This window comes from Perognathus longimembris, chromosome 28 (genome assembly GCF_023159225.1).
Source record: "Perognathus longimembris pacificus isolate PPM17 chromosome 28, ASM2315922v1, whole genome shotgun sequence".
Lineage (NCBI taxonomy): Eukaryota > Metazoa > Chordata > Mammalia > Rodentia > Heteromyidae > Perognathus > Perognathus longimembris.
In genome coordinates this window covers 70,685,270-70,693,033 of record NC_063188.1, presented here as the reverse complement: position 1 = coordinate 70,693,033, position 7,764 = coordinate 70,685,270, and the positions used below count along the sequence as shown (strand labels likewise).

At 45.0% G+C, this 7,764-nt stretch overlaps 1 long non-coding RNA gene across 1 annotated transcript; it reads right to left on the bottom strand.

Moving 5' to 3' along the window:
- Positions 1–267: 267 nt before the first annotated feature.
- On the bottom strand, positions 268–7,067 carry LOC125342952. Its single transcript, XR_007209282.1, has 3 exons — positions 6,780–7,067; positions 1,409–1,424; positions 268–279 (listed from the first exon to the last, which is right to left on the bottom strand). It is a non-coding gene; the product is annotated as an uncharacterized LOC125342952 (long non-coding RNA).
- Between the last annotated feature and the right edge of the window lie 697 nt (positions 7,068–7,764).

Below are 7,764 nucleotides of genomic sequence, written 5' to 3'. Positions count from 1 at the left end.
CATATTATTCTCTACTCGTTCCCAGACTTCTAAATCTAAAGTATCTCCCTCTGGGAACCATAGATTATACTCCACTACCTGTACACACTCATCTCTTTGTGAACACGAGACCATAGCTCCGTCCCGTTTCAATACATGGTGGATAAAATTAGAAAATGGAGTTGGTTTAGCTTGTCCCATAACCCCGTAATTTTTTAAGAATAGGAGCTCACCACACAGATCCCTTGTCTCCTGTGAATTACACACAGATCCCTTGTCTCCTGTGAATTAAAAATATCTCTCACCTCACTCGAGAGCTCGGCAGTTCCGCAATCTCCTGTGGATCAATTGTCAGGTCCCTGGGTCCGGACGCCAGATGTTGAACCTGGGTAACTGCAGTCGAAATCAGGACATGGGGGATGCAAGGCGAGTGAACCAATGCATACTTTATTCCAAGAGGGCCAGGGTTTATATAGGGTTAGAAACCAATTTTACAATTACAGGGTAAAAGATCAATACAGCATGACATTTGTCTCAAATACAAAAGTGGAGGAAATTTCCTACTGTGAGGGCAGGAACTTGGTACAAATGCCTTTCTAATTACAGGAGGTAGTGACTACAAAGATTATAGATATCAAGACAAGGAACTGTATACAACTGAGGTAGAACTAATTATCTCCTAGCTATTATCTCCTTAAGGCTAGATAACATTAATCTTGACTTCTCCAAATACTTGTGAAATAACAGTGAGGAGACTTTCCTGTTTACAGTGAGAATCTAGTGAGGAGACTTTCCTGTTTACAGAGATAATCTAACACTAAAGGCAGCTGGTCTAGCAAGTCTCCTAAGAGAGACTTGCTAAGTAGGGGGAAAAAGGAGATTCTCGCAACAACTGGTGGCTTCCTTTGGCCCACAAACACCAGAAACTCCTTACTGGGAATGAGTTCCCAAGGGCCTATTAGTGTGCTAATGAGGCATCGGAGTAACCGTGCCGGGGCTAAATTTTTCCACTGGTTGGAGACTTTAATTCTCCAACATAAACCTATCTCCAATTAACCACCAGAAAACCAGAAGTGCTGCTGTAGCTCAAAGTGGTGGAGTGCTAGCCTTGAGCAAAAGACCTCAAGGACAGTGTCCAGGCACCAAGTACAAGCCCTACAACCAAAAAAAAATTTTTTTAATGGTGAATGTTGGAATCTCACATTGAGAACTACATAGATAGATTGTATTCTATACATAGTGCCTAAAACACACACCAGATACTTCACCCCAGGCAGATACACCTAAGTAACCCAGAACTCTCACCCTGAAGCATTTTAGTACAGAATCCTTTTACCATGGAAGCACACCCCAGAAAATCTCACACTTAAATGTACAAGTTAGATCTAAGTTATAAACCTACATGAATATATACATGGGACCCATACACATATATACAAACCAAACTAACACTTGGTATAGGCAGGGCTAGGTTCAAATTGTATAATGTGTTTGATCAATTAACTGACAGAAGGAATACCAGGACGCGGAATCAGATTTTGTCTTGGAGAAAGAGTATTAAGTGGAAGAGGAGAGACAAATGTATGGTGCTCACTTTAAGTGATACAGAATATTTTTATTGGTTTTTTATGTTATCACTGTTGTGTAATTGTAGTTGCTGATATTTTCAAACATGTGAAATATGCATTAGGTGAAGATTTGTAAGTTAAGCAACTGCAGACCCATATGTTAATTATAAATGATTTTCAGCCAGACTCTGGTGGCTCATGCCTGTAATCCTAGCTACTCTGGAGGTTGAAATCTGAGGATCGTGTTATAAACACAGCCCTCAGTACAGTCCATCAGACACTTATCTCTAATTAATCACATAAAAAAAGCTAGAAGTGGAGTTGTGTCTCACATGGTAGTATTTGAGTCTTGAGCATAAAAGCATAGAGACAACATCCAGGTCCTGAGTTCAAGCCCAAGACTGCCACAAAGAAAAAACAGATTTGGGCTGGGAACAGGGCCAATAGTGCTTGCCTCGCACACATGAAGCACTGTATTCGATTCCTCAGCACCACATACATAGAAAAGGCCAGAAGTGGCGTTGTGGCTCAAGTTGGCAGAGTGCTAGCCTTGAGCCAAAAAGAACCAAGGTACAGTGCTCAGGCCCTTAATTCAAGCCCCCGGACTGGCCAAACAACAACAACAAAAAAACAAAAACAAAAAACAGATTTTCACTTTCTTTCCTCACCCTGCTAGTAGAAAAATGAACCTGGTAATTCAAAAAAAAAATGAAGTTAGAAATATGTGAAAGGAGACACACAGAAATTTAGCTTTCCTTGACTGAAAGTTTTTTGACAACTACATGGGCAATTTAGATTACAATTATTGTCAGTAATGCAGTATGAAATCAGGGCTTTATCCTTGCATGGCACATTCTCAGCTATTGCTCTGGGACTCCAGCCCCTTTTTCCCTGATGATTTTAGTGTCAAATTTTGAGTATTGCAAGGGCTGCACCAGGACTTTAGTCTTCAAGTTCAGGCTTGCTTGAGAAGGATTCTTCAAAACTCATTTTTCTTTTTCATTTTTTTTAGGATTCAAGTTTGAGAACTAATTTTCACTAGTTTTATGATCTTGGAAAAACATGAACAAAACTCAGTTTTCCTTGGCTACTCTTGGTTCTCCTGATCTCAGCTTCATTTATTCATTCATTTTTATTGATTGATTGTCCTGGGGATTGAACTCAAGACATGGGCATGGTCCCTGAGCCCCTTTGTGCTCAAGGCTAGCAATCTAGCCACAGTACCACTTCTGGCTTTTTCTGAGTAGTTTATTAGAGATAAGAGTCTCACAGACTTTCACGCCCAGGCTGGGTTTGATTTTCATGATCCTCAGATCTTAGCCTCCTGAGTAACTAGGATTGTAGGCATGAGCCACCAGTGTCCAGATGATCTCAGCCTCTTTATTGTACTATTTTTAGTATATTTCCAGAAGCAGATTTATTGTACTGACAAGTGTGAACTCTTTGGCCTTACTCAGTGTGAACTGCAGGCAGGATAATACTCTTCTGCTACTGCCATTTCCCAGAAATGGCCTGCACAGCAGAATCCCATAGTGCTTGCATTCAGTTAGCTCATTTGCCTACACAGTCATATGTGAAGATACTGACCCCCTTCCACTCCTGTCACATACATTTCAAGCACTTTTCCTAGCTTTTGATTTTGAAATATGGCTTTCGTATGACTAGTGATTTATTTTTGTTTAGATAATTCTAGCACCCTTTTATTGTATAACTTCACTCTTAAGCACTAAGGTAACCCACCCGACTTTGGTAGTCATTTTATGACACTTCTTTGTGCTTCCTTCCTTGACTCCATTCCCCAGTAAAATGCTATGGAGACTCAAAGCAAATCCAAACTCATAGGAAGCCCATAAAATTATAATGACCCCAAATAACTGTCAAAGTCTCAGAGTGTAGGGAATGGCTATGCCTTTAAGACCTGGGGCTGCTGGCCACTGGCCCCTCCCACTTCCTTCCGGGTTCTGCTGGAAGAGCCCCGCCTCTCAGCGGTGAGCACATGTCTTGTAATGGCACCGGAGACCCCAGAGGCCCGGTCCTTGGGGGACTGTGGTCTCTGCCCATAGAGGAAGTTCCGTGATATTATTGTGATGGATATGCTCATTAGCCTATTGCTAGCACTGGGCCAGTTCCTCCCCTTCGCTGGGCACTACTGCTATAAGAATGTTAGCCCCTCCCTTGAAGAAACAGACAGCTCTTTGAAGCTTCTCCGGGAGCCCATGGGCCCCGTGTGTCTTGGCATGTATAGGGAGGGGGAGGGCTTCTTGCCAACCACACGCTGACCAAGGCTGCCCGTGGACCTCGCCTCCGCAGTTAATTCCTACTGGCCAGAGGATATGCATTGAGGGCGATAGGGGAGCACACGGAGGGGCAGACAGGCCCAGGACCTTAGAGCTTAGCCCGGCATCAGAGGGTTTCCACTAAGTCAGAGCTTGACTGATATGGAGGTGAGAACTGGGCCAGCACAGCTAACATTAAAAAGGCACACAGACCAAGAGTTCTCCAAGTCTATGTAGAGGGACCTGGAAGCATCACATCCTGGTTTACAAAGCCTGATGGGTCACCATAATGGGGATGTAGCTGGTGCTGACACAAATAATTCTGTCCTGTGCTGTAAGTGTGGATCATAGGAAATATTCAAGTGTGGTTCTATTCCCAGAAAAATAAAACATGAAAACATGAAAAAAGAGAGCACTTTCTCTGAATTTTTCAGAGCACTACATTTTGGAGAAAGTCTTTGAAATGGTACACTGAAATTTACCCCTCTCACAGTTACTGTGGGGTCAGGATGAGGCCTGCTCTAACTGTGAGTCCCTATCAAAACTGATTTTGCTTTTAAAATACTCTTCTGTTATTATAATGATTATGTACAGAGGGATTACAATTTAATAAGTTAGGTAATGAGTGCATTTCTTTTTGTACAGTGTAGACCCTTCTAGCTCTGTTACTCCCTATCATTAATGAGTTTATTTATTTAAAGAGCCAATGTTTTTTCTGTTCTTATCTTGGGTTTAGTGTAGTCTTCTATGATTTCCTTGATGTGATACTCTGTGCCATAATTCTTGACCACTATCCAGCTGTAACCAACTACTTTAAGGGGTTGTATAGACCTATGCCCCCCCTTTCTTGTTTTTCTCAACCTTATTGAGGTTGCTTTGGTGCTCAGCACAAAGGGCCTCCCACAACTTCACAGAAATAGGTTTTTTTCACAGTCAGATGCATGTACACAGGGAATGCTTGTTTCTGCCATCAATTTTGTGCCACCATGAAGGGACTCATGCCCATCTATGGATAACAGAAAAACGGACCTCCTAAATCCAGGTTCCCATCTCAGATGTCTCCAAGTTCCATCTCAACTTCCTTTATGGGGCTGCTTCCACTCATATTCCTGACCTGTGTATGACCAGGAGGCACAGGACAGAAGAGGCTATGAGCAGCCTAGGCTGCTGTGACCTTAGCTTAGTTTCCCAAGTATTTTTGCCCTTCCTTCCTCCCGCCATTCTTGCTTGCTTTCCTTCCTTCCTTCCTTCCTTCCTTCCTTCCTTCCTTCCTTCCTTCCTTCTTTTCTTCCTTCCTTCCTTCTTTCCTTCCTTCCTTTCTCTTTCCTTCCTTCTTTCTCTCTCTCTCTTCCTCTCTGACTCTGTCTCTCTGTGTGTCTCTCTCTGCTCTCTGTCTGTCCACCTCTCACTCTCTCTTTTTTCCCTAGTCCTGATGCTTGAACTCAGGCCCTGGGTGTTGTCCCTGAGCCTTGTTTGCTGGAGAGTAGCACTCTACAACTTGAGCTGCAGCTCTGCTTCTGGCTTTCTGGGGCTTGATTTTATTGGAGATGGAGTCTCATGGATTTTCCTGACTCCTGTGCAGGCCTGGCTCCAGAGTCTTCATGGCTTCTCTAGGGATTCCAGGATGTTTAGGAACCAGAGGGGGTGTTCTTACAAGGCCTGTCAGCCTATTTTCTCCTTTTTCCACCTCTGCTTCAATTTGCCTCAACAAAACTGGTTTGCAATGATTTCTCTCTTTTCTTTTGGTCTATTACAGCTTTTTTCCCCAGAGCTGAGGACCAAACTTGGGACCTTGCCCTAGCCAGGCAGGTGCTGTTCCACTGAGTTAAATCACCAGCCCCAGATTGGTCATACTATAAGCTATTCTTTCTCTATACAGGGCTCAAAATTGATTTTTCAAAATTATTTTAGAAGTGGTTTTCCAAAGATGTGTCAATTTTAGTTGTCAATACATGAGTACAACAGGTGTTGACAATATCCTCACTTGTGTGATTGTAACTCTCTTCCCATTTTTGCCAGGTCCACCCATCCCCACAAATTACCTGGAAACTCAGTCTACCCTCAGGTGCCAACTATAGCAAGTTCCCTCTGTTTGGACTGGAAAAGGAACCGCCAACTTTAAAAACAAGGAAGGAAGGAAGGAAAGAGAAACTAAAATATAAAAAAAGCAAATGTACAAGAAGATGAAAAGGACTGTGTGCATTTTTTTCCATCAGGAAGGGAGGGAGAGGAGTACCGCAAACAGTGTCGTAGTGCGCCACTGCCATCTAGAGGCCAAAGAAACACTGATTCATGCATGCACAGTGGCAAGAGTTTTTGAGCTACCATTTCTTTGTGAATCAAATTTTGAAACTTGAATTTGGTACATAAACAACAAAAGGTGAGGAAAATTAAAAAGTAAAGGTACCCAGACGTTTTGTAACACAAATGGCGGGAGAGGCAGGAGAGACCAGTATACAAAACTCATACAAGGCAATGAAGCAGAAAAAGAAACGCGAAATCCCAGTCTTGTCTCCAGTGCCACAGTGTCACCAGTGTCCGCCTGTGACAGCCGGTGACAGCTCACGACCGGCCTAGCAGTTCTCCCTCCCTCATCCCCAGAGCATGAAGGCTGGAGGGGAAAGTCAAGAGAACTTTCCATAAAGAGCAAGGGCGCAGGCAGAAGCCCCTGAGAAAAAGCTGAGGCTAGCCAACAAGGAACCTGTAAGTCAGGAAGCTAACTAGTTTACATAAAACAAAACAAAATCCTGTCACAGTTTTTTCCAGCACGAACGGAGGGGGAAGCGGGGCTGGGGGGGGGGGGGGAGGAACAGAGACTCTTGTGGAGCAACACTGCCATCTAGCGGCCACAGAAACACTGAACCATGCACAAGGCCTCACAAACGTGCTTTTGGTTGGTAAACAACAAACGGTGTCGGAAATTTAAAAGTAAGGGGGTTAAATATATAAAAAAAACTAAAAAAAACTAAAAGGAGCCGACATGTTTTCTTCCGCAAACGGTGGAGGAGAATACAAAATTTATACGAACAACAAAAGAAGCCGGCATGCTCCCGGTTGGCAGACATTTTGTCTTCCTTGCCTGGCTTGTTCCCCTCCGTGCTCCTCCATGACAGGCAATTCCAACTGGACAGGCAGAAGCCCCGCCACGCGCAGCGCAGCCTGCCACCGAGGGCTCCTGCCACAGCGGCCTCCAGCCCTGGAGGAGGCTGTCCTGGATCCCTGAGCCGGCGCAGCTGGAAGCCCTGTCTCCTCAGGCCTGGCCCCAGTGTCACCTGGAGCTTCATGTGACCATACGTGACCGCCCAGGGCCGCCCTGGGCGCTGCTCTCCTCCCTCATGGACAGGGCAGGAAGGCAGGAGGGCAAGGCAAGAGAACTTCCCCAGAGAGCAGAGGTGCCAGTGGCAGGGGTGCAGGCAGGGGCAGCTGAGGTTTGATCTTGGGGTGTTGCCCAGAGGCCCCAGTGAATGGACAGGGAGGAAGCAAGTGGGGGGCCTGGGAGAGCAGGAGGAGGGTGTGTGGAGCACTGGAGCAGGTCCCAGGGTGGACGGTCAGGACTAGTCTCCTAGCAGGGTTTGTCCATTTCCACTCTCAGGCCTAGGTCGACAGGCAATCATCAGCCTTGGAAGAAAAGTTCCTGAGGCACCAGGATGGACACTGGCACAGAAGGCAGATGCCTGGACCCAGTACCTGCCAACCCTAGCCTGGAATTGGCCCCAGTTTTGTGGTTTGTGAAAGGAAAATTATCTTAGAAAACCACAGAACATGGACAAAGCAGAGCCAGCAAGGCCAAGTTCCAATAAAGGAATAAAGGAAATGGTGCAGGAACTTTCTCCCAGAGGAGCCTTTATAACCTCATGCAGCTAGGGTGAGAGGTGGTCTGCCTGCCCTTCAGGTATCATCAGCAAAGGGCAGAGTCACATTGCCAAGGGCAGATCTTATAT